Raw genomic sequence first — 27,961 nt, forward strand, 5'->3', positions numbered from 1 at the left:
AGTGTCTGAACTCCTCTGTGTCTGTTTTCTCATATATGGGAAGTAAAGAAATTAATAGCACGAACATATTCTTGTGAGAATTACATCAGGTAATATATATATATATATAAATAACCTAGCAAGATGGCGCGAACGGAACAGGCACTTCTTATGCCAGCACCAGGCATGATATGAGGAAAACAGGGGGCGGTTTGCTTTGTTAATTATTCATATGAGGATGTAGAGCCACTAAAGGCAGGAGTGCCACGTGGCTTTGTGTGCCGCCGGCTCAGTGATCGGCAGTATCTGACCGAAGAATTGGGAAGGGAATGATTTTGCGAAAAGGGCTCGTGAGAAACCATGCTGTGATGGATTTTTGCAGCCTGTTGTGAGTGAGGAAGGAGTGAACGGGGGCGAATACGCCATGCACTTACTATTTCTGGGTAAGCACCAATGCACAGATAAAGACAACATATATGTCCCATCTTCAAGAATCACACAGCCTAGTGGGAGATAAATACCAATGAACTAAGTGTTAGAAAAGCTACTCTCCTCTCTAGTGCCCTGATTATCTGGGTAGATGGCTTTTAGCGTGTTATTCCAGAAGGTGTTACTGCAAGTTCCTTAAAGGGATGATTCTTGAGAAATGACAAAGAGCAGTTAGTCAGGTGGCTGGTGAAGGAGAAGAAGCATGTATCCCTTACAAGAAGAACCAACACAGATGAGACAGCGCCATGAGGAACCACAGCAGGAAGGTGAAGAGCGTGGAGGCTTGTAAACTTGGACACAGCAGCGTTTGTATGGGGAGGCGGCTGCAGGTGGGATAGCTGAGATAGGCGGGCTGTGTACCATGTTAAGCTCTATTGAGGTACTTTATCAGCTCTACTTAAGGGTGGTGGCCGGGGGTGCAGTACAGTTCATGGCTCCAAGAATTCCCATTCATAAGCATCAAAAACAATTTCCTTGGCATGTTGAAACTTTAAAACTGATGAGATGCTATAAATTTTTATGTGCAGTTTCACTCTCCTGCCATGATCTGTGCCATCTCAGCAATGGGGTAAGTTCTAAGGTGAAATAAAATTGTGTGTACTTATAGTTTATTGCTCTGATAGGTTGTTATTGATAGGCAAAAACAATGAGAAGTAAGGACTTCTAGTGGACAGCTTTTGTTCATTTGGTTCCTTGGACTGCTTTGTCCTTTCTTCCTTACTAATTATTCTCTAATGCCCTTGGGAAGCCTGTACCAATTTCTTCTCAAAGAATTAACCATCCCTTTCTCCATGTACACAAAGAGCACTGCTTATAACTCTGTCATGGTCTTTATTCTATTCAGCCAGAGTCTTGTTCATTTTTTTTCTTATTTGTAAGCTGCTGGAAGACTGTCAGATCTGTTCTGTAAACTTCTGGAAAACAGGGACCAGAGCTTATTATCATTGTTGCTCTCACAGTATTCAACCCTGTGCTGAGCACATAGCAGGTGCTCAATAAATACGTGCCCAAGAGAACTGAATGATGAGTGCTGTATGATGGCTGAAGTTTAATCATCATCGTAATGAAATTGGATGCAAGCTTGCACTATAGTTTATAAAGCTGTGCTTCTAAATGCTTGCCATATTATCAAGTAATTTGTAATCCCAAAATAGATTAAGGAACAAAGGCAATGATGAGTTAAATCAAATTCATCTGACATAAAAATTAAATATAAAGCAACTTATGACTACGATTTTAGTTACCACCATAGCGTATAAATACTTTAAACCAAACATAGCCTCCAGTAGACACTTTGACATTGTCAATTCTTGGGGTAAAATTCTCCTGGTTATATAACAAGTGTCTTCTGATGTACATCAAAGAATAACAATGTCTCATTTTAACCATACCAGGGTTATGGTTACATACAGCTATGTATAGGAGAATGTTCAAGGTCTAGTGGAGATTAGAGGACCCCTGAGGAAAAGATCTCTTATGGAAATTAGGAGTAATTCTCTGGCAAATCCAGGAAGAGCTGTAAGAAGAGCAAACCACGATGGCTATGGGCAGAGGAAAGGAGAGGCCACAGTGCAAAGAAAGAAGCAATTATGGTTTCCCTGGTGTCCTTAATGGAGGGCTATGAGGAAAACATAGAAGACAAAGATAACCCTGGGGACAGGTGAGATGGTGGCACAGCTGCACGTACCTGTAGTTCTGGCAAGGGCTGCAGTTACTGGTGTCCATGCAGGTTATGGGAGATAGTGACCCGAGAACAGGTATGCACACTTTACTCATGTGGGTGAGGTACCATCCAAAGGTTTGATTTCAGGCAGTGACATGTTTTGGCATTATGTAAAATGCAAATGTGATTTTACTTACATGTTATTTTATCATGTTACAAATTGCCAGTGATATTACAATACCATTAAATTATCAGTCCTGAAGTTTAGATATTTCCAGGAACGCTGCTGGACAAGGTGGTTTGGAAAAGGAGATAAGAAAGTAATTGCAGTATCCTCTGTAAGTAACTCTCATGGAACTGATGTTACATGAATTGACACAAATGCTGCATTAGTTTCATGGGGCACCATGGATAAGGAGAAGAAACCACACTAGTTTTGAAGAGGACTGGCTTTATTTTGATGCCCTTAATTTCCACATTTGCTTTAACTCTTACACCAGAGAATTCCTCTTCGTTTTATATTTCAGTCAGATTATCTCAATGGTTGTTACGCTCTTATCTTTAAATCACCAATTCTACATCACTGTGGCTATATTTTCCATTTGTGAAGGGTTTCCCAAGCAGAGTACTAAGACACACCCCGGGATCAGAAATTGGCTAAAAGTCTAAATAGAGCTGGTGATGTGTATCTGGAGACTTTTTGTTCCATTACCTCTTCCTTGACTCTTCTGGAACCAGTTCCATTTTTACACAGGCTTCCTTTTTGTGCTCCCACCATGGCTACCAGCAACTTTGGACTTACATGCCTCCTCACTTACATTCGGGAGGAAAAGAGAGCCTTTTCCTCTCAGTATTCTCAGCAAAGTCCTCAAGGTTCATACCAACGAGACCAGCTTAGATCACATGCCCACCTCTGAACCAATCACTGGACCAAGTGGGTGGAGGCTTTGAATGGCTTAGCCTAGGTTGTGTGTTTTTCTCATACCCATGAACTGGTGGGAGAACTGGATTCCTTGCGACCATGTGGACCAACAAAAAAGGAGGCGCTTTGGGGAAGTTGGGAGGGGGATGGATGCCAGGGAAGCAGCAAGAAATTGCCTGTCCTAGTACAATTAATTTATAAACAAGTTAAATTACAGGCATGCAAGCGTTGCTGACCATCAAAACATCTACTCTCTACTTTTTTCCCTTGTTTGCCCCGAGTCTGGGATTAGATGGCATATTATTCCCACACTGGGTGTAGGAGAAGGCAAAGAGGCAACATAGCCAGTGATTCTGACCCCTAAATCAGCTCTGTACATTTTGGCTAATTCTCAGTGGACTGGATTTTGAGTCTAGAAATACTATCCCTGTCTTCATCTCTGTGTTCACAGTGCTTGGCACCAAATAGACCTTCATTCAACAAATGTTTGCAAAACGGAGATGACTGCCTGGCTGTGCTGGACACACAGATTTTGACGTTTGCATTTAATTCTCCTGTTTCCCAGATCATCCTCATCTGGATGACTAAAGCCCCGCCGAGTCACTCTGTGCCAAGACTCTCCTATTTATCAAATCTCACATGAGAGCCGGGTTCCTGCTTCCTGGTCTCCCTAATTCTGATTCCATCCACCGCCACCAACCCCAGTACTGTCTATATCAGGGCTACTCAATGAACATTATATGACTGCTCATCTAGGAGTGAAAGTGATGCAGAGGGTGGAGAAAATGTGTTTCTGAAGAAGGATTGGGGAAAGAAGAAATGTTTGTTTTATTAAGAATCTTTTGACTTGTAGTTGGAAATCACTGACACAAAAAATATAATAATAATAAAGTTTTTAACAAAGTGTATGGTCTAGGTCTGGACATTTCTCTCATCTAACTTCTAAATTCCATCCTCTTAAAGAAGATGTGGCACATATATACAATGGAATATTACTCAGCCATAAAAAGAAATGAAATTGAGTCATTTGTAGTGAGGTGGATGGACCTAGAGTGTGTTCTACAGAGTGAAGTAAGTCAGAAAGAGGAAAACAGATACCGTATGCTAACACATATATATGGAATCTAAAAAAAAAAAAAAAAGGTCATGAAGAACCTAGGGGCAGGATGGGAATAAAGACTCAGACCTACTAGAGAATGGACTTGAGGACACGGGGAGGGGGAAGGGGAAGCTAGGACAAAGTGAGAGAGTGGCATGGACCTATATACACTACCAAATGTAGAATAGATAGCTAGTGGGAAGCAGCCACATAGCACAGGGAGATCAGCTTGGTGCTTTGTGACCACCTAAAGGGGTGAGATAGGGAGGGTGGGAGGGAGATGCAAGAGGGAAGAGATAGGTATATGTATAGCTGATTCACTTTGTTATAAAGCAGAAACTAACACACCATTGTAAAGCAACTATACTCCAATAAAGATATTAAAAAAATTCTCATGGAAATGAACAAAATTAAGTAAAATGAAAGATTAAAAAATCCCCCCCCCCAAAATAATATAATGAAATAAATTCCATCCTCAGTGTTGGGGATGGCTTCTAGAAAAGCATTAAGGTATTTGCTCAATGAAATAGATGGGGTTATTAAATTGGTGGGTTAATTCAATAAAAGCAAGGTTGACCAGGTACAAGGGATTAGTTGGGACACAGATCTTGCATGTTCCACTGAGAAGACAGGTCTGGACACTGGGCTTCCCAGGGACCAGAGACCATACACAGTGGAGGATAAACCACAGGAAACAATCTGAAGGAGGAAAAATGGGCAGATTGGATTTTGAGGTGGAAACTTGGGCCAAAAGATGGAAGAAACTGTGATAGAACGTGACCACAGAAATATCAAGATTTCTGATATTTTCCTTAAATTTCAGTTTTCCAGAACAGACTATCAAAAACAAAGAAACAAACTACTTCTTTCACCAGTGAGTTTCAGAAGTGAGAGTCCTGGTACTCTGAGAGGACAGTCTTCACTGGTTACAGAGAGCCATTGGGCTGGATGCTTATTGCAAACAACTAGGACGGGTCAGATTGACACCCGAATCACACTTCTTGTTCATCCCAGGAACCACTCAATCAGTGACCATGGCTCCCAAGGACTCAGCTGTGTGTTTCTTTGGGCTGCACAGTGTACCCAGTGCTGCTTTCACCCACCGCCCCTTTCCTGTGGTGTTTTGTGTGCTATGAATCATAGAAGTGAGTTCCCTACCTCAGGTCGGTCAGGATGCTACAGCTGTCTCCCATTCTCCTTTCAAATTCTCCCTCCTTTCCAGCCTGTAAGCAAAGGCCAGAGAGCAACATCAAAAGCAGTGAAGTCTTTGCTGCCTGAATCCTCTTAGTCTCTGGTTTTTCTTGGACTTTTCACAGCTGCTTGGACCCTGCCTCATCGCTTCTTTAGGATTTTGTTCAGGGAGCTGCTGTGCACTTGGATGGAGCTCCCTACCTGGAACACACAGGGTTTGAAATCACATTGAAAGGCATTGGCAGTTAGGTCCTCACTCTTTGGTCCATTCCAAAAGCATCTCAATTTTCACTTACTCAGGTGTTTATTTTTTTCCTCCTAATCCCCAAATTTCCCACAACTTTGTCCTAGTGTATCACCATTTGTGGTTCCAAATCATCTTTTGGGGAGTGAGTCACTTCTTTGAGGCACGTACATCTTAAATTATCATCATGGTCACCCACCTTATTGTATAAACGAGAACAGTGAAGTCCAGAGAGATTAAGTGATTTTTCTAAGATCACATGACTAGCAAGTGGCAGCGTCTGTCTCTTAATGCTAATTGTTCATACAAAATAAAAGGACAATTATTAAATTACAGTAATCACTTGAAATCCAGCACATACTGATTGCTTTGATTCAAGCAATACTCAAAATAACTTTCAGATTCACAACTTGGCACTATGCAGGAGAGGGGTAGATATTAGTCACAATGATTCAAAACAAGAGAGGTTGATGATCTATTTTCTTGAGCATTTGCCTTTCAGGGAAATTGTCATAAAGTCAGAAAATTACATAAACATTATGAGAATGCTACTCAAAGTATTTTCCCTTAAACTTAATAATAAAACAATCAATTATGAATCTTTGGATTCTCATTTGTTTTCTTGCTTCAAGGACAAAGTGAATAGTACATCTTCAGGGAAATGTTCTCTATTAGGAGTGGTTGACAAAAGTTTCCCGGTGAGTCAGCGGGTCCCAGTGTAATGTTCTTACATAAAGAAATGAAAGTCAATGAAGTGAGAGCCCCATGGCCTGACCATTTTAACTAGATGACAGATGTTGTTAAAAAAATGTTTTCTGACCCTGAATTTAGTATTTGGGAGTTCAAGCTCTCCTAATTTTTATTCTAGGAAAGATAGTCCCCTGCAAACCTGTAAAATATCTTATTGGAGAGATCAGAAAGTGACCTCTCCAAACTGAGTTAGTTTTATTCAAGTTCAATTCTGGAAAAATGGTTTGGATGAAGTAATGGCCCTGGTTAATTGTGACATTTCATTCTGTGCTGATTCCATCACATTTTTCAGATAAGGACTGATCTTTGGAAGCTTATCAGAATCACTTGAATTTTTTCTTCCCTTCACTTGGGACTTTTAAGTCTTTCTTAGTCAATTGCACAATACTGTTGATTAGCTGATATTTAGTGATATTTTGACTTGAAAGATGGTAATCTTTCAAGTAATGCTAGCATAATACTGCCATGAGTTTAACGGAAGAAAAAGAAAGTCAAAACACTTTACTTCGGCTTTTTCTAGAATACTATTTCTTTCCTCTTTGGCGAAGCTTTTCAAGTCCTTTGCCTCAAGCTGATCTCTGTAATTAAAAGAGTGATTAAAAAAAAAACTCTCAAAAAGGGGTCTACATAATAAAATTCATTAAAACGCAATATTCACAAAACAGGATATTTTATCATAACTATATATGGAGAGGAAAATAGGAAGGAAAATGGTGCTTCCTCCGTATCCATTGCCCATGTGTTTACTACAGTTTAATTGTGTAACTGAGAAGTTGACACATTAACAAGTAGTTACAAGTAGGGCTATTAACAAGTAGGGCTATTAGCTCAATCTCTCTTTAGAGGCTTGAGAAAAGGAGGGAAGAATGAAAGGAAGAAGGAAGAAAACTCCTACTTGCTAAGCTGTCCACTAGAACAGCAGCCGTTTCATTCTTGTGAAAGTGGTATGTTCACGGCGAATACAGCTAGTTCACTGGTGAACAAAACTAGTCCATTGGTTATGATATGGTACAAACCTGTTTATCTCAGAAAGAAGGGTGATATCTAAGCTTAGAAGAGGTCATTATAATCAAACAAGTTGGGGAGTCATTCACATAACTCACTGAGCACTATGGAAATATAGCAACTGGATAATTAATGGACCATCCCCCAGACAGTGGTGTTGTCATGGATACACAACCAAAGTGAGGCTTGCGGCAAGCCTGGTGGGAAACAGCCCTCACTAAGCCAGGCTGCCAAAGCCCAAGTGCCACCTGTCTGTAGTCAGCCCTGGGGGATGGTCAGACAGGTAAGAAGTTCTCACTTGTGACCTATTTCAGAAAAACTTCGGACAAAAGTAATTGTGAGAGGAAGGAGGAATTAGAAAGGGTTGTTACAGGCATTCCAAAATATCTGATTTTTTGGGCTTCCCTGGTGGCGCAGTGGTTGAGAATCCGCCTGCCGATGCAGGGGACACGGGTTCGTGCCCTGGTCCGGGAAGATCCCACATACCGCGGAGCAGCTGGGCCCGTGAGCCATGGCCGCTGAGCCTGTGCATCTGGAGCCTGTGCTCCGCAACGGGAGAGGCCACAACAGTGAGAGGCCCGCGTACCACAAAAACAAAAACAAAAACAAAAACAAAAACAAATATCTGATTTTTTTAAAAAGTTACAAAATAGATGGCAGGTTACCCAGTAACATAAACCAAAATCACTTTCAGAATCCAATTATTTCTCCTAGTTAATATAAGCAATATTTTTAACAAATGGATTACTGGCTCAATCTGAAAATTCCATTTTGACTCAAAATAAAACCATTTAATCATGTCCTAACTTGTAACATATCTTAAGCGCTTTGCCTTAATAAAATGAGATTTTTATGTTGTTATTTAATTTTTTTTGCTATTTATATCTTGCCTTTCCAAATCAGCTAATATCATCTAAGGGATAAAAGACTCCATATGATCCTGCTTTTTACCCACAGTCTATCTATTTCTCTTACTTTATAGGCTTAGTAAATATTTTCTGATTTATTTGGCTTTAATTGTATGGAGCATTTTGGACACTTCTGTACAGTAGATTTCTTCTCCATGGCACACACTTCTTCTTCCTTTTTTATTTTTAAATTTTTTAACATCGTTATTGGAGTATAATTGTTTTACAGTGGCGTGTTAGTTTCTGCTGCATAACAAAGTGAATCAACTATACATATACATATATTCCCATATCTCCTCCCTCTTGTGTCTCCTTCCCACCCTCCCTATCCCACCCCTCTAGGTGGTCACAAAGCACCGAGCTGATCTCCCTGTGCTATGCGGCTGCTTCCCACTAGCTATCTGTTCCACATTTGGTAGTGTAGATATGTCCTTGCCACTCCCTCACTTTCTCCCAGCTTACCCTTCCCCCTCCCTGTGTCCTCAAGTCCATTCTCTACCTCTGCATCTTTATTCCTGTCCTGCACCTAGGTTCTTTGGAACCTATTTTTTTTTTTTTTTAGATTCCATATATATGTGTTAGCATGCGGTATTTGTTTCCCTCTTTCTGACTTCACTCTGTATGACAGACTCTGGGTCCATCCACCTCACTACAAATAACACAATTTCATTTTTTGTTATGGCTGAGTAATATTCCATTGTATATATGTGCCACATCTTCTTTATCCATTCTTCTGTTGATGGACACTTAGCTTGCTTCCATGTCCTGGCTATTGCAAATAGAGCTGCAGTGAACATTGGGGTACTCTTTTTGAATTATGGTTTTCTCAGGGTATATGCCCAGTAGTGGGATTGCTGGGTGGCACGGTAGTTCTATTTTCATTTTTTTAAGGAACCCCCATACTGTTCTCCATAGTGGCTGTATCAATTTACTTCCCACCAACAGTGCAGGAGGGTTCCCTTTCTCCACACCCTCTCCAGCATTTATTGTTTGTAGATTTTTAATGATGGCCATTCTGACTGGTGTGAGATGATACCTCATTGTAGTTTTGATTTGCATTTTTCTAATGATTAGTGATTTTGAGCACCCTTTCATGTGTCTGTTGTCAATCTGTATATCTTCTTTGGAGAAATGTCTGTTTAGGTCTTCTGCCCATTTTGGGATTGGGTTGTTTGGCTTTTTTTGGTATTGAGCTGAATGAGCTGCTTGTAAATTTTGGAGATTAATCCTTTGTCTGTTGCTTCCTTTGCAAATATTTTCTCCCATTCTGAGGGTTGTCTTTTCATCTTGTTTATGGTTTCCTTTGCTGTGCAAAAGCTTTTAAGTTTCATTAGGTCCCATTTGTTTATTTTTCCTTTTATTTCCATTTCTCTAGGAGGTGGGTTAAAAAGGATCTTGCTGTGATTTATGTCATACAGTGTTCTGCCTATGTTTTCCTCTAAGAGTGTTATAGTGTCTGGCCTTACATTTAGGTCTTTAACCCATTTTGAGTTTATTTTTGTGTATGGTGTTAGGGAGTGTTCTAATTTCATACTTCTACAGGTAGCTGTCCAGTTTTCCCAGCACCACTTATTGAAGAGGCTGTCTTTTCTCCACTGTGTTTCCTTCCCTCCTTTATCAAAGATAAGGTGACCAGGGCTTCCCTGGTGGCGCAGTGGTTGAGAGTCCGCCTGCCGATGCAGGGGACACGGGTTCGTGCCCCGGTCCGGGAGGATCCCACGTGCCGCGGAGCGGCTGGGCCCGTGAGCCATGGCCGCTGAGCCTGTGCGTCCGGAGCCTGTGCTCCGCAACGGGAGAGGCCGCAGCAGTGAGAGGCCCGCGTACTGAAAAAAAAAAAAAAAAAAAAAAAAAAAAAAAAAAAGATAAGGTGACCATATGTGTGTGGGTTTATGTCAGGGCTTTCTATCCTGTTCCATTGATCTATATTTCTGTTTTTGTGCCAGTACCATACTGTCTTGATTACTGTGGCCTTGTAGTATAGTCTGAAGTCAGGGAGCCTGATTCCTCCAGCTCCATTTTTCGTTCTCAAGATTGCTTTGGCTATTCGGTGTCCTTTGTGTTTCCATACAAATTGTGAACTTTTTTGTTCTAGCTCTGTGGAAAATGCCATTGCTAGTTTGCTAGGGATTGCACTGACTCAGTAGATTGCTTTGGGTAGTGTAGTGATTTTCACAGTGTTGATTCTTCCAGTCCAAGAACATGGTATATCTCTTCATCTGTTTGTATCATCTTTAATTTCTTTCATCAGTGTCTTATAGTTTTCTGCATACAGGTCATTTGTCACCTTAGGTAGGTTTATTACTAGGTATTTTATTCTTTTTGTTGCAGTGGTAAATGGGAGTGTTTCCTTAATTTCTCTTTCAGATTTTTCATCATTAGTGTATAGGAATGCAAGAGATTTCTGTGCATGGTACACACTTCTGATTGTCCTCTTGCCTCAGTTGCCTTCAGACTGAGGACCTGCCATCTTCTAACCAGTTACCCCTGTACAACCAGAGCCCAGTCCAGACCCCAGCCTAGTGACTTGGTACCTGCTGCCTGCTCACAGACTTTGCTGACAGTTATCCTATCTGTAAGAATCACCTGCCCCTTAGACTGTTTTTCCTCCAATCTCTGGATTCATGTGAAAGACATTCCTTCCTTTGGAATGGCTGTCTGAACTTAACTTAAATGTATGTTTTTCAAATCAGGCTCACCTATTGGGGGCATTTACCTGTTTCTGCCCCTTGTAGGGTGCCAGGGTCTAGCTCAAGAACTGGCCTCACCCATTTAGCCCTCAGTCTGCTGGAAGTCATAGGGCCTTGCTCAACCTAGCCAGGGAGCGTACCCACTGTCTCCTGAAAAAGGGGTAGGATGAAAGTCTTTATAAAGAGGGTCATTCCTGACATGCCTACATTCCTGGGCACCTACCGCTGCCCCCAGTGAGCAGACAGCAGGTGTTTACTACATAAGGCAACTGAAGCTATGCTCAGGTAATGGAGTGGACCTGGGATTAACTCTACCCTCTCGCAAAACTTGGTCCGAGCCAGCCCAAATATTCTCAGTTCACCCAAAATGCCGCTTTTGGCAACAGAGTGATATTTAAGAGCAGAGTTTAAAATGTTCCATTTCTTCTTAATTATTGACTAGTTGCCTCAAGACATATGACAGAAACCTAGCCTGAAAAAATGTCATTGATAAAATATTTCCAGATAAAAATTCTCTTCATTAGAATGTGTGAGTGCATGCACGCGTGTTGTGTGTATGTAGGGAGCTTCCAAAGACACAAATTATTGAGTTAAGTCATTATGGTATCTGGTAAAGGCATCAAATTAAAAACAGTGAGAAACAGTCACTGTATTTGCTTATTATTTTTGGTAAATGTTTATACCTTTCACTTTAAGAGTACTGAGGGACTGGATCTTGGGACATACACAGATGTCAGTTAGTATGTCCTTATAACCCATGAAATAAATAGAAGCCCCTTAGTGGCACTTGGCTGTCCTTCCATCTCTAACCCCAAAGACTTCTGCAGTCACTTTCATGGCCATCCTCTTTCATGCACTCCATGTTTTACATTTCTGAGCTTCTTGAGGTCCCTGGAAAGCCACCTTTTAGCACATCTGCCTTCATGTATGTGGTTTTAATTTTCCTCAGATTTTCCTTGTCATAATACATAGATATTTACCCTCAAGACCTAGCTCAAAGGTCTCCTCCTCTCTGAAACCTTTTCTTAACAACTCAGATCAAGTTGGTCCAGTGGAAAGCAGGAAGCACGCACTCTGCCCCCAGCATGGACACTAGCTGTGTGTACCCAGGCAGGCCACCTAACCTCATTGGGTCTCTGTCCTCGGTATCACAATGGTTCAGATCATTCCAAAGACAGTCACAGTGGAGAGATACTAAGATAACCAAAAGCTCAGAAAGATTTCGGAATCTACAATTTATTGATTATAAGTTCACCCAGGATACTACTTCTTTTTTTTTTTTTTTTTGCCCTGGAACCACATGCCTTTGTGGGCACAGGGATGTGATTCACTTTTTAAACCCTGGGGAATGAGTCTCACAGCATTCTCCCTCCTGAAAGTAAACATTCACAAGGCTCGCGTGATCATGGACCCCAGAGACTGGAGAAGAAGCTTATGTCCTATGTCCCAGGCCAGGAGAATAGGAATTTGGCAAGAGCAGATTAGAAAGATGACAGATTTGGAAGCTGTGTGCAGGAGTGTTAAGTGCCCATGGGGAATACACATTAACATATTGCCTGTGTACTCTTTCTGAAGCAGTTGCTGCCAGCCCGGGGAGACAAAGCCTATTCCCTAAAGCTACCTCAGACAGGGCAATGAGGCTCTGGGTCCACCTAAAGCAATCGACTCGAGGAGAATGATCTGCAACCTTCAATCCACGCTCTTTTTAGAACATGGAAAGACAAAACACAAAAGACTCTTGCACAATAACCTCTGGTAAAATGTGACTGAATTCTGCATTGAGTAATTGAATGTGGGCTTTCTTGCTGCAAGTTGGATGGATGCTGGGTATCTGGAAACGAGGCTGGGGGAGAAGATGTGAGACGTAACGTTTTGTGATTAGGCAAATCTCTATATTCAGCTTGGCAGGAGGTGATATTAAAACGGCTTGTAAATTTTACAAAGCATGCTATAGTATTTTTCATTAACATTCCCTTTAGCTTTAATGGTAGGTAATAAATGCTGACAGATGACAGCCATTGTGGTTGCCTGCTAGCACAGCTTATTCTATGGAAGGCAGAATAAATACGAGAACCTATTCCACTTAAAGAGGATACCTGGGGAGAATGAATTTGGTGGGCAAAACATGAACTCTAGAAGCTTGTTGTTCAGTGCTCCCTGATATTTTGCTTTGAAGGACCTAGGTTTTAGTAATTAGATGAAATTGTTTTCTGGGACTAGCACTCTTTCAGTGGTTGTGACATCCGTGTGATCACTAGCAGGAAAGGGAAGATGGAAGTTCTGGTTTGCAGCATCTCTTAAAGCTTTTTGACATCATGGTACGTGCTGGCATCTTGAGAACAGGGGAACTGACTGCTCAACAAGCTCCCATGAATGTATTTACAAAAATTAGTATCACCCAAATCCCTTTCCATTTGCAAACATCATTCTTATTTTTCTCCCAGGTCACTCCCCTCCTCTGCCATCATAATAACCAACGACCACTAGAAGGCAAGAGCCAAGAGAGCAGGAACCTTGCTTTCCTTGCTTTCTCTTTTCCTAGTGACCAGCAGAGTCTCTGGCCCATTAGTGGTGCTTTGTAAATACCAGTTGGCTGAAAGCATACCCCATAGTAAACAATGTGACACTCTATAAATAGAAGTGCAAGTCTGCAAAGAGGATCTTTCCTCCAATTTGAAAGTGTTTAATTCTCCCATCCACGATAAAGTGTTTTTCTTCTGATCTGTAGCCTGTTAGATCCATATTTTCACTGGAGACAATTCTCAGAATCGTATGTGTCCTCCCAAATTGACTTTCATATGTTCAGTAAGGTGACACGAGCTTATAGAAACAGCTACAGGAAAATTTTGTAAATGTCTGTATTTGTTACCTAGACGTTATTTCCTTTTGGGAAAAAGGTTTTGAGATATATACTAAACAAACATGTGCCCTTGACCCAATTTCCAGCCATTCAGCTCTTTTGTATCCTACAAAATTTGAGCACTATGCCTTTTAACTTCCTGGAATATAATAGAAACAAATAAAGCAACAACAGTATTTTGATTTAAAATGAAACATACGTGTCGGGCAAAGAAGATCTATTGGAAGAATGAAATATCTAGAAATAGGGTAAAATTTGGGAAAGCCAGGAGACTTAGTAAGTAGATATTGCTTGGTTTGGGTGGGAATGTGTAGACTGCGAAACTTTAAAACCACTGCAGCACTCTGAGCTTCCGCAGTCAGATTATGGATCAGACATGGGTTAATTTCAAGCAAGCCATAAGTGTGACCAGAACAAGAGCAACTGACACATCATCCCAGTTTACTTTTCTTTGGTTTTGGGGTGATGGGTTAAACCTTCTGAAGCTCAACGCGAGCAGGCAGGTGGGCTGGGCAAGGACTGGGCCGGACAGAATTCGGCTTCCGGGTTCCTGGGCCATTATATCTTTGTAGAGGCCTGGAATGAATATGTGGTACTGCTAGCCTGGCTCTCCCAGGGAGAGATATAAGTTTTGTATTCTTAAACCATGTTATTTTTCATTGTGAAAATTTGACAACAGAATGTACTAGGGCCCCGAGACACACGAAGGAAAATCATGTCTGTGTACCTGGTAGATGACATTAGCAACAGACAGCAAAATAACTCCATCTGTAGCTCTCCTCGGTCTCCTCAAAATTCAGTCCTAATGGTTTGTGCTTTTGGAGCAGCTCTTCAAATTAGAAGGAACAGGAAACAATTGACTGAGCATCCTTTCTTTTCCTTTCCTGTTTTCTGCCCCTTTGCAGCTGTGCTTACTTTTGTTTTCCAGTAGCGATAATGATGGAAAAGGGAAGAAATGATCTCTCAGCCTAGAGAATAAGCTGAGGGTAAAGCTGGGGATAAACCGAGGCCCCAAACTTTGTGATTCTTCACTCTGTTGGCCAGCCTCTTACAAAATGATCCTGTTGAGAAGCATTAAGAAAGAAGGAGGTGGCTTCTGCTAAAAATCACTGAACCTTCCACGACATGTGACAGAGACTTGATCTGAAGCAGTACTCCTTACAGTTTGTTGTGCAAGAGAATCACCTGGGTGTCTTGTAAAAATACAGACTCTGATTCAGCAGCTCTTGGGTGGGGGTCCGAGAGTGCGGTTCACAGGCATCCTTTAGTTAGCAAGGGTCTAGAGACCTCCCTCCATCATTTACTAACTTGTGACTGAGGTAAGTGATTTAACTCTGGGAACATCAAGTTTATCAATTTCTCAGTTGGGGTTAATAATATCAATAACATGCATAATTATCTCATAAGGATGTTGTAAGACCCACATGTTTAGTTTACATATGTATGTGTGTGTATAGATCATACATTGTGGTGCGTCATGTAAGTAGATTATTGATTCATCCCCAGTCCACATGTATTCTTTATCACTGCCATTATTATGACAAAGAATAAATGGGAACCCTTCCCACTGCTAAGCTTTTATGATTTCTTTTTCTCTGTAAAACAGCCTCTGCTATTCACATTAATAGGATACCACCTGATTAAAACATCCAGGAGGAAAGGGGGTGGTAAATAGGAGCCGGTGGACACAAATAGACTTGCTCTGGTCACAAAGGCCATTGCCCTTCACATGGGGAAGCTCAAATTCAAGGCTCTTGGGAAATCTTCACCTCAGTACTGTTCAGATTGCCATTTGATCGTTACTGCAAAGGAATGACTAGATAAGAAAGCCAGAAGATTTTAAAACCAGTTTGGAAATAAATGAAAGTGCTACAAAGCCACACTCCCTTGGGAGAAGGATGTAGGCTGTGCTTCCATGTGGCGGGGTCCTCTCTGTCTCTCTGTCTCTCTCTCTGTCTCTCTCTCTGTCTCTCTCTCTGTCTCTCTCTCTCTCACACACACACACACACACACACACACACACACACACACACACACACACACACACACACACACACAGAGTCAGGAACATAAACTTCAAAAAGGACCTGGTCGGGCTTCCCTGGTGTCACAGTGGTTGAGAGTCTGCCTGCTGATGCAGGGGACACGGGTTCGTGCCCCGGTCCGGGAGGAACCCACATGCCGCGGTGCGGCTGGGCCCGTGAGCCATGGCCGCTGAGCCTGCGCGTCCGGAGCCTGTGCTCCACAACGGGAGAGGCCACAACAGGGAGAGGCCCGCGTACAGGAAAAAAAAAAAAAAAAAAGAGGTGGTGGGGGGAGGTCAGTATATACGTGATTTATGCGAAGGGGGTCCATGCAATCAAGCCCACATTTTGGCAGAAGGTTGCTGCTAGTCACAAGGAGCAGATGTCTCCATTCATGAGTTTCGTACTTTTCTAGATACAGGAGATGCAAGAAATTAGGCTCATAAAATCTTCTCCTGAAAATATCTAACTATCTGAAGGTCTGTTCTGCTGGTTTTTCCCAGAGCACAGAATGCCTCATTCCTGATCTCCGCCCTGAACTGCTTTCAGGGTGTGTTGAAGGTCAGCAACTTCAGTGGCCAGTGACTTCATTCTTGTAGAACCAGATAGCAAGCAACAATTTTTAGTTGGCCTGCGGCAATTTTTAGTTGCATAATTCCTCAAAATTCTTACCCTCCATCATTTCACTCCCCCTGCCTTTGCTTATGCTCTCCCTTCTTTACAAACTGTCCTTCCTGCCTTTCTTTACCTGGATACCTCCCAACGGTCTTTCAAGACTCGCCTGACCACATCTCCTTCAGGAGGACTTTCCTAAATCCTAAGCCATTAAGTGCATCTCTTGTACACACTCTTCACATCTCTGTTATTTTACTTACTTATTCTATAGCGATGCAACTTTTATTCCCATTAGACTATAAGTCCCTTCAAAGCAGAGGTAATATCCTTTTTTTTTTTTTCCTTTGTGTCCCCAACAGGTAGCACAGGACCTGGAATAGGACATGTGCTCAATACATGTTTATCTGTGTGGGTAAAATTCAGTTCAACAGGTCCCCAATTCTGGTGACTGTCTGCTTGAAAGGTCCCTTACATTGTTCTCTCGTTAACTTATTTTTGAATGTGAAGTGGTTTGTTTACTTTCCACCTATTGAATCAGAGGGTATACCTCATCTTTCCCTGAAGTGCAGGGTAATGGAGTTTGGCTTAGAAGTGATATATGAAGTTCCACCGTTTAACATTTACTTTGAGTTGGAAGCAGCTAATTAGTAAAGATGCCCCCCTGGGCTCCAGCTGCATGTCTCTGCCTTTAGAGAAGGCTGGAGACACTGTCCAGAATCTATTCGAACGGAGCTGAAACCACAGCTTCCCTTGCTTTCCCCTTTCAGCCACAGTTTGAATCCATTGTGCCTTTTTCTGCTGTTGCATTTGAAGGAAGGGCACTTTACAGACCAAACAGGAGGAAATACTTCCCAAGGTATTGTCAGGGAGGGGGGGATTTTCCCCTTGACTCCTCTTGAATTCTTGTGGCTGGATTAATAATAAAACTGACACAAAACAGATTAACGGGAGGAGAAACAACCCCCAAATTTTAATTTTTTCACATGGTGGTCTTCTAGAAGTAAGAGCTAAGAAGTAGCCAAAACAGGCAGCTTTTATATATGCTTTTTAGACCAAAACAAACCAAAAGTAAACAAAAAGACCCCCAACACATTTGAGAGGAATTGATAGGACAAAGAAATTTAGGTTTGGGGTGGTCAATTAGTGAAGAATCTGAACAGAGTTTGGGCTTGGGGCAATAAATTAAAGAACTGACAAGCTTTATCTAAACAGGCTTCTTGGCCTGAATTCCATATCTTTGGTGATCAGAGTGTCCTTCTACTTCTAGATACAGAGTGCATGAGAGATAGCTTTCCTGTCTTCAGGGAGACAGAAGGGAGGGCCAGAGTGTCCCTCTTGTGTTGGCCATTTCTTAAATAACTTTAATTCAAAATAACCAATATGCCATTGTGGCATATTTCGGGCAGCCCACCCTGACCCCCAACAGTATCATATTATATGGGGATCAGTGGGGCTGGGGTGGACCTTTGAACCAGTTGACCTGGGTCTGCTTTCAGTTCTGCCATAAATCCAGCCAGGAACTATCACTCCACCTCACCAGACCCACTGCTGCTCCCTTCTGGTGAGAGGAGTGGACAGTCTGTATGTACATTCTTTGCTATATGTGTGTAGTTTTCAAAATGTGTTTAATTTAAAGGCCCAGAAGGTCTCAAACTGCAAAACCAAATTCTAGTGACTGAGTTTTTATGCTAAACAAAGAGCCACTGGGAATAAAAGTCATTGAATTGGACCCTCGGGTTTATTAGGTTGCATGGTGTAGCAGTGTGCTTTCTCCAAACGATATACCTCATGCTGGGCTTGATGAGAATATCCTGATAGTACTCTACAGCCTCTCATTCTCCCCTGCCTCTGGAATAATGAGAGTCTGACACTGTGAACTAACCTGCTGCAGATTCTATTGAAAAATGGACTATCTTTATGATTTTTGCCATTTTACTCATTTGCAGATCCATTTCCAGATGGGCTCAAAGACAATTAGCATATTTGTCACCCGCTAAGGGCTCTGAAGAGCAGAAGCCAGTCTCTATCCCGAGCTTTCTTCCAAACGGTTTGCAGTCTCCTTAAAGAGAAGCTTTACGTGCTTAGTTTCAAATTTTGAGATAGCCAAAGAGACTAATTATATTTTTCTTTCTTTATACAAGTCTATAAAAAGCTTAACGCAACAACAAATCCCTATCTTAGATTATTATACATGAAACCCTACAGACCATGGGTGAGAGTGGGAGAAAAATCTCTTTTTATTTATTAATATCGGGGAAAAAAGACAAACTTTTAATAGCATTCCACGGAGCTGGCTGGGGTGGATTTGATATTTTCAAGTCATTTTGTAGGTTGCACTCTAACAAGTTTTCAGAATGTTCAAAATGGACCTGAACAGCCAAGAGACAGATACATTATTTTGTGATTCCATATTTGAATTTGTTTGTTTGTGAATGTGTCCTACATACACATCCCCTCTCTTCCCTTCGTCTTTTCCACACTATTTTGACATTTAACATCTTCCTGTGCAAACTGTTTGCTTCTTTTCCTCAATTCATGTTCTCCCAATTACCCTTTCTTTTTCTGTTTTTGTCTCTTATACTTTACCAGCCACAGTATAGAATTATATTTTAAAGCATTATTTAATAAACCTTTACTTTGCCATTTTTAAAACATCTGCTAATGTTTCATAATATGTATGTCAATTAAAATGGTAGAAATTCAGTGGTTAGCTCATACTGCTTTTTATTCTTTGTCAGTGACCCTACATAAAATAGTTTCCTACCTCTGTGATGTACGAGAATTCATCTAGAATTCTATCCTTGCTAAGAAAATACCTTTCATCATCACTGAGCCTATCGTTTCATAGATTACACAACCAGAAAGAAACATAAAGAAGTTTTGTTGCTGGGACGTCCTACTGTATTGGATGATATTTGTTTTCATAAACTACTGCAACATTTGAAATTCTTTCACCAAAAAGCATATTGTGGAGAACTGAGAATAAAGTGGGAGATTCTCCAGAAGGTCTTCAAGACTGAACTCATGGCACTATGCGGTCCTAGAGGTGGAAGTAAGTTTAAAGCTCATCTAGTCTGCAGCGCCTTTCAATGAGGTGCAGCCATCCTCCAATCTTACGTTTGAGATTACATCCAGAGAGAGCAGGATGTCGTTTGTCAAATATCACAGTACTAGTTAGCGCCATTGTTGGAGCCTGAACTCAGAACTCTTGACTTCTTTGATCCAGGATTTTTTCTGTAACATGAGCTCGTGGAATTCTCTGATATATCTACCTTATAAAAATAAACTGATTGACTTAAAAGTAGAATTTGTATTTTATTAATCTCCCCCCTTTTTTTTTTACTAAAAATAACAATTGTCGTGTACATAAAATAACTTAAATGTCTTAAGAAATGAATAACGAGGGAGTGGAGTAAGAGGTACAAACTATTACGTATAAAATAAGCTACAAGGATCTATTGTACAACATGGGGAATATAGCAAATATTTTATAATAACTATAAATGGAGGATGATCTTTAAAAATTGTGAATCACTATATTGTACACTGGTGACGTGTATAATATTGTATAGCAACTGTACTTCAATATAAAAACAGAAATGAATAATATAACATATCTAACACCCAGATAAAAAATGAAACTTGCCAACAACATTGAAGACCTTCACTTCCCACTCTGTAACTGCTATCCTAAATTTTAAAATCATATATCATATATATTTATATAGAGAAAATAGATATTATACATAAAATATATATAATTACTATAAATATATAGAAATATATCAAATATATCACATATATAAATATATAAGCTGTATATGAACACATTCTTAAATAATATAGTTAATATAATAGTTATGGTTAATATAAAAGTTTTGCAAGTTTTAAAACTTTATATAAATAATATTTAATGCATGTATTCTTCTGAGACTTGCTTTTTTCATTCATCTTTATATTCTTAGGATTTAACTGTTGAGACTCATACATGCTTATGTGTGTGTCTCTATCTCCTTATGTGTGTGTGCTAAATAATATCTTATTATATGGATATTTAACAATTTATTTGTTCATTTTCTTGTTTTTGGACATCTGGTTTGTTTCTACCTTTTCGCCTCTGTCTTCTGGTGCACAATTGCAAGATATTATCCCAGATGTATAGCTAGCAGTTAAATTTTCGGCTCATGGAATATGTGCGTATTCACATTGTTTTCCTACAAACGCTGTACAAGAGTTTTTATTTTTTATTTTTTTTACAACTTTGCCAAGAATTGATGTTGTCAAATTTAAAAATTCTTGTCAGTCTTGTAAATAAAAAAAATTTTTGTTGTGACATTTTATTTTTTATTTATCTGATTACTAACAAAGTTTATGTAGCCATTCTAAGATCCTTTGGCTGACAAGTAGTAGAGCTGAGATTCAAATCCATGTCTGGCTGGCTCTAATGTTTATGTTTTTTTCTATTTTTCTATATTATTTATTCATCTTGATGATATACAGTACATAACAATACATTATTAAGCCTAAAAATATTTTTAAGCATATTAAGCATTGAATAAGAAACATTCAATACACTCATACATTCATATACATACATGTATATGCATGCATGAAGTTGGGGACAGGAGACAAAAATATAAAAGTTGATTTTATTTATATCAAAACTTGAAGAATTATCTCACAGCAGTTGGGGGAACTGAAATGTGGCCATTAATAGTAGGGTCACAAGTATTGGATATTTATTCTGTATTTATATCCCCTAACTAAGTTGGTCTGTTTTCCTAGCTGTTAGGTCTCTCACAGAAACAAGTTCCTCCTGAAATCTCAGTTTTTTTCTCTTTGCTAATATATCTTTAATAAAATGATTAAATGTATAAAATTGGTACAGCATATAGACACTTATATAAAGAGACTTACCATATCCTGTATTCATTTATTTGCAAATGAATAAGTGTAACTCACAAGTTGTTCATATGTATGAATACGCCTAATATCCTGGTAAGATACTCCATATCTTAATACAGAATATTGGGGGAAATGTAAAACTGATTAGGGGCAATCTCATGTGTCCTGTGTCCCTATATTGCACAGGGTTCTCCAAGAAGCAGAATCAATAGGATCAATATAGATATGTAAAGGTATAGATAAGGAACTGGCTCCTGTGATTACAGAGACTGAACTCTCCCAGTATCCACAGTTCAAATGCTTGAGAATCAGTAGAGCTAAGGTGTAAGTTCAAGTTTGAGTCTGAAGGCAGAAAAACACTGATGTCCCAGTTCAAAGACTATCAGGTGAATAGAACAAATTCTCTCTTGCTCAGCCTTTTGTACTATTCAGGCCTTCAATGGATAGGATGAGGCCCTCCCACACTGGGGAAGACAATCCGCTTTACTCAGCCTATTGATCCAATTTTCAGTCTCATCCAGAATCACCCTCACAGACACACCCAGAATAATGTTTAACCAAATATCTGTGTACCTCGTGGTCCAGTCAAGTTGACACATAAAATTAACCGTTACAGTCCTTTTTATAAAGAAAAGTGTCATAGCTTGGGTAGCACAGATGTTTAATGTGTGGAAGAAAAGTGAAGGTAGTAGATAACTGTGCAGATTATTAAGCTGGACTTCCTGGGTTAAAGCCTGGCTCCATCTTTACTATCCGTGTGACCTCGAATGACTTATCTAAATGCTCTGTTGCTTTATCTGTGAAGCTGATGTAATAATAAGGATGGCTTAATGGGGTTGTATGAATTAAATTAGTTAATTTTTTATCAAAGTCTTGAAATAGTGCCTGCCATGTTCTAAATCCTTGACGAATCTTAGTTCTTTCTTTTATACATTTATTTTATTTATTTATTTTTGGCTGTGTTGGGTCTTCGTTGCTATGCATGGGCTTTCTCTAGTTGTGGTGAGGGGGGCTACTCTTCGTTGTGGTGCGTGGGCTTCTCATTGCAGTAGCTTCTCTTGTTGCAGAGCACGGGCTCTAGGCATGTGGGCTTCAGTACTTGTGGTGCCTGGGCTCAGTAGTTGTGGCGCATGGGCTTAGTTGCCCCGTGGCATGTGGGATCTTCCCGGACCAGGGCTCGAACCCTTGTCCTCTGCATTGGCAGGTGGATTCTTAACCACTGGGCCACCAGGGAAGCCCAGTCTTAGTTATTTCTATTATTTATGCCCAAAGCTAGGGAAGACGACATTTTTTCCTTCTACCCAGAACCACAAATGTTGGCATCTAGAAGCATATTTTAGGAGGGAATAGGGCTAGGCAATAAGGGTGACAATAAGGAGATATAAGCATGTGAAGAGGAGGGAGACAGTACAAGGAGCATAAGAGATTCAAATTTTTAAAAGCAATTTTTTTTAAAACCACCTGTGATACTCTTGCATCCCAACCACATTCCTTTAAAGAGTCTTAAAATGTCATTACTTATTTATTGTTGGAATGTGTCATAGAGTAGGTGTTTCTGTGTGTTGTAAGTTGACATAAAACTGTGTTTACTCTGAAAGCCAATTTAGACTAATAGGGGAGGCTGATTTAAATTAGCAAAAAATCTAAACTATAGACTACTTTTAGCAACATTCATTTACATTAAGTTTATTTAATTGACTTCACATATTTGAAAGTGATCAAGTATAGCTAAGTAAATAGCCCTTGGGGACCAGCTTTAACAACTAGATAAGAACATTTTATTTTTAACATAATTTGGCGTATGTTTTAATTGCAATTAAGGTAGGTGCATAAATAGTGTTTAATTTCTTAAGCATATTAAAAATCCTGCCCCAAATTTCCACTACATTGTTAATCTTTGAAGTAGGTTTTGCTGAGCAAAGGCAAACACAATGCTGATCTTTAGCAGAATTGTCACAAATACTGAATCAAGCTTGAGTTAATGGGATGAAATCTATTTGACCTTTTTCTTAGCTTCTACCGTGTCCTGAACATTTGAAACCTGAGATGAAATTCAGGGTCTCTATAGCTGCCTTAAGCTTCAAGTTTCTGGGCTGCCATATCTACATGTTTTGGTAGAAAATTTTATATAATTTGTATGGAAGAGATTATTAATTTTTACCATCTAGAAGGCCAACAATGAGAGAGCCAGAATCTGAGAGTGTGAAACCAAGCTCCCAGTTTGATTTCTTTGGAAATTCCCAAAGTAATGGCACTGGAAGGCTAGGAAGGGAACTACACATTAAGCATTGTGTACCATGTACTGTGTTAGGTGTTGTAATCATCACACCATCCCTCTGATATTGTCACTATTTCAACTCCATTTAACTGATGTGGAAATTGAGGGTCTGAGCAGTTCTATTAACAGCTAGTAAGTCCTGAATGCAGGATTTGAATTTAAATCTGCCTGACTCCAAAGCTCTTTCAACTGCATTACTCCATCTCTGTACCAGGTCATTTTCCATCAGCTGCTGCATCCTCCACAGGTGTATCCTGCAAACCTTATCTGATGAATCCTAAACCCCACTGTTAGGGACTGAATGTTATGGACCCCCAACTTCATATGTTGAAGCCCCAACCCTGAACCTGATGATATATGGAGGTACAGCTTTTGGGAGGTAGTTAAATTTTCTTGAGGTCATGAAGGTGGGGCCCCTGTGATGGGATTAGTGTCCTTATAAGAAGAGGAAGAGAGATCAGAGCTCTCACTCTCTCGCCACGGAAGGATACAGTGAGAAGATGGTCATTTGCAAGCCGGGGAGAGGGCCGTCACTAGGGACCAAATATGCCAGCACCTTGATCTTGGACTTCCTAGCCTCCAGGAACTGTGATAAACCAATGTCTGTTGTTTATGCCCCAGTCTGTGGTACTTTCTTAAAGTAGCTGAAGCTGAGTAATACGCGCATTCTCCCAGAAAGGGTTCCCATTGTTGTCGGATAATTAGTTTTCAAAAAGTTAGAAACATAATTCTCATACCAATGTAGACTGAACATGCATCAAAGATTTTATCCAATTCCTTTATTAATGACCAAAGTGATAAGCTGGTAAAGCTAGTTCAAAGAACATTTTGAGAAACAGGGTGCTTATAGTCTACTAGGTAAGGCATTTAAAAATAAATTTGCTGAGCTAGAGATAAAATTGGTTAAGGTAAATTGGTTAAGGTCCTATGGAACAATAAAATCTGATGGATAACGTCTCTTCCAGACAGAAATCTACAAGTTAACATGTAACTTCATAAAGTCTGAGCCCTCAGTAGTAAATAGCAAAGTCAAACATAGTTACGTTCCCTGAGCTGATCATATAATCCTTGTTAAACGACATCCCAGTGGGACGTTGAAAAGATGTGCCACTCACCTTTTTGTTTTATTTCCAAGTTTTAAAAAAATTTGTCTTAACAATCTGTTACTGTTTACTCTCCTAGCACCTGCTTACCTTATTATAAGATTTATGACAGTTTATATAACAGTTTACCTTTGTCATCTCACCTTCTTTTAACTATAAGTTCTTTGAAGGTAGGAGCAATATCACTGTTCTCTTCATGGTAGTTTCAGCTCTTAGGTAGCACAGTGTCTGTGATGTAACAAATGTTGGATGCATTTTAATTGAATAAATAAATGAATTTGAATTATGTTTCATGTGTTCTTGAGTGGGTTGCTCAGGGAGTTTTCTGCTGGACAGAAATCCCAGTGGCAGCAGAAGCATCAGCCTTTTCTGGCAGCGGTAGTGACAGTTCTCCCCAAAGCCATAACATCCACCATTGCCGAACTCCAATCGGCTGTTCTCTGGGGTCACCTCATTTTTCAGGTAGCAGCCTCCTTAAATCTAGGACCAAATCCTCAGGCCCCTCAGCAGCTGGGAAGTTCAGTTTTATTCTCTCCATTTCATTTCCACAAGACTTTTCTTCACAGCAGAGCTCATAAGACCTTTGAGTGCTGTGTAGTTTTCTCGGGAAACTTAATCAATAACTCTGAAGATAGGATTAAAGGAACAAGCCTCAATATATAGAATGAGTTCCTTCTTGATGTTTTCTCTTGCGTTGGCCCAAGACAAGGCTGTTACCCCAGGGTAAGTTATCCTGCTTCCTAGGTTATGGATGCTCAGCTTTTTTCCCCCTATCTGTCATGAGAAATAGAACTTGCTGTTGTCCTTGGCAGTTGCTAGCTCCAGCCCTGACGCTCAGTAGGGTAGCCGTGGTAAGCACGCCCCTCAAGAAGTTGCCCGTATCAGAATCACCAGGGGTAAGGGTGACATTTGCAACTTTCTGGGCAAGCGCAGATCTCCATTTATTCCAGTAGAGAACTTATCACCTTGCCGTGTTCAAACTCTAGCAACTCTGGAATCTGACAACAACCCCATGTTACTTCTGAAAACCCCAAAGGACTAAGAATCGCTTATACTAAGACAGTCTCAGGAATATTTGCTGGGCATCTCTGAATGCTTTATTTTAAAAACTCGGCTTTATATCTACATTTGTTTCATTGGTGTACAGTTTTGTAGTTGTTTTTCTGGAACCTCCACTTATAAAATTGATAACCTCTGAACCTTAGTTTTTGACCTGTAAGATCAAGGTAACAGAACCTATGTTACAAGGTAGTGATGCATAGCAAATGAAGTCATATCTGTAAAGTGCATACTGTAATGCCGAGCCCATAGTGAAATGTCGTAAAACTAATCTCCTTGTCTTCCCCACTCTCCCTATGATGAAAGAAATTCATATGTAAATTGTCTTTTGCAATTTTCCATTCCTAATCCCCAGGTCTGTCCAGGCAGGCATTATATCACTTACATGTGACATATTTCCTTCTCCAGCCCAGCCTGGAGAGCTCACCTGAAGCCTAGAACATGGAGGTGAGTCTGCCTTCGTGGGTGAAAAAGCCATTACCATTGGCAGCAAAAACCAGTGGAAGTTCATGGAGGGGTAGATGAGGACCATTCTCAGACAAAACTGTCAATTATTCATTATGGCATAGTAAGTGCCTGCAATATGACACTATGAGATGCATTTTGTACATTATCTTACTTGAGTTTTACAAATATCTTGAGGAAAATACACTCATGTTTGGATCAAAGTATTGAGGCTTATGGAGATATAATTAATTGGGTAGGTAAAATAAGTAGGGTGTAAGCCCACACTAACTGCTTCTAAGATCTATAGCCCTCATGTCTAAACGATATTGAGCATTGTTCACCTTTGCTCTCCGATGCCCACGTTCCACGTGGGGTGTTGAAGCACTAAGCACCTTCACGATATCCATTTCTGTCTGGAGACATGAACGTCAAAGTACTGTCTTGGTCCAACCTTTCCTGCTGGTTCTTTAGCCTCTTGATTTTCCCTTTTCCCTGCTCCCATCAAAGTGTTTTCTGCCGTGGGTTCCATTCTTCTTTGGGGGCTTAAAATGTCTATGTGTTGAAATTCCAAAATCACACATTTGTATTTTAATAAGAGACATTATTTATCTGCTAAGGCTTAATGTAACCCCAAGTGGGCAACGTCAGGGGTGGGAATTTTAGGCACTGAGTAAGCTCATGGTGTTAAAACTCATCCCTCTCACAGACTTCTCCTCTTCCTACCTGTAGGACGGCTTTGCCATCAGGAACCATGTCTGTCTCCTAACACTCAACACTGCCAAAGATTTAATGCTTTCAATGTAAAACATTTGCAGTCTTCCAGACAAACTCTGACAGGTGATCATCCTTATAGAAAAGATGGTGTTAGTACCATAAGATAGATTCCTTGGAAGTCAGTATGATAAACACCCAATTCTTCCCTCATTTGCAAATCTATATTTTGTATGATATTTCTGAGGGCTAAACTTGGTAAATCTTCTAAGACCTCATTCTGAGGATCTTATGCCTTTTTGGTTTCCTGAAAATTATACCACAGGACCTTTTTTGCCTCCCGTGCAATCATCAGGAAATTTATAGGTTTCTCCCATGTCTCACCTTAGTAATTTTTAATTGGTCAATGTTTAGGTATACTTGGTATGTTGCAGCATTACAGTAAATATCTTTTGTAACTCAGCACTGGTAAAATGGTCGAAAATATACTATTATCTTTGGCATCAGCATTTTTTTTCACTACATCACCATAAATTAATTTTACGTGGACAGCTAAATGGACTAACAATCTCTAAGGCATAAAACATGGCACAGTGTTAATAAAAACTGGGCAAAGTATTTTTATGCCTTTGAGAATCGGTCTTTTTTTAAAAAAATATAGGAAAGCAAGTAGAGTATTTGTTAAATGTTGAAGCATTTAAAGAAGTTCATAGTACATGTGTCTAATAGGACTAGCTCAGATACCAACTATATCTTTCATATGGTTTATTTGAAACATGAAAATAAATCTGCCAAAAGTTAATATTTTTAAATTATGGGAGGAAGTGTTTAGATAGTGTTCATTTTACTAATTCATACTGCTCTCTGTGCTTGAAAGCTTCCTAATTAAAAGTGAAACAAGTTGAAGAGCCACATGTATAACAGAAGCCCATGTTGGTGAATAAACGTCCTTTACACAAACCTTATGTGTGTGTAGTGCATAGGAGGCTGTGGAAGGGCACACATCCCATCATTAACACCCT

The sequence above is a fragment of the Kogia breviceps genome, chromosome 20 (assembly GCF_026419965.1).
Source record: "Kogia breviceps isolate mKogBre1 chromosome 20, mKogBre1 haplotype 1, whole genome shotgun sequence".
Taxonomy (NCBI): Eukaryota; Metazoa; Chordata; class Mammalia; order Artiodactyla; family Physeteridae; genus Kogia; species Kogia breviceps.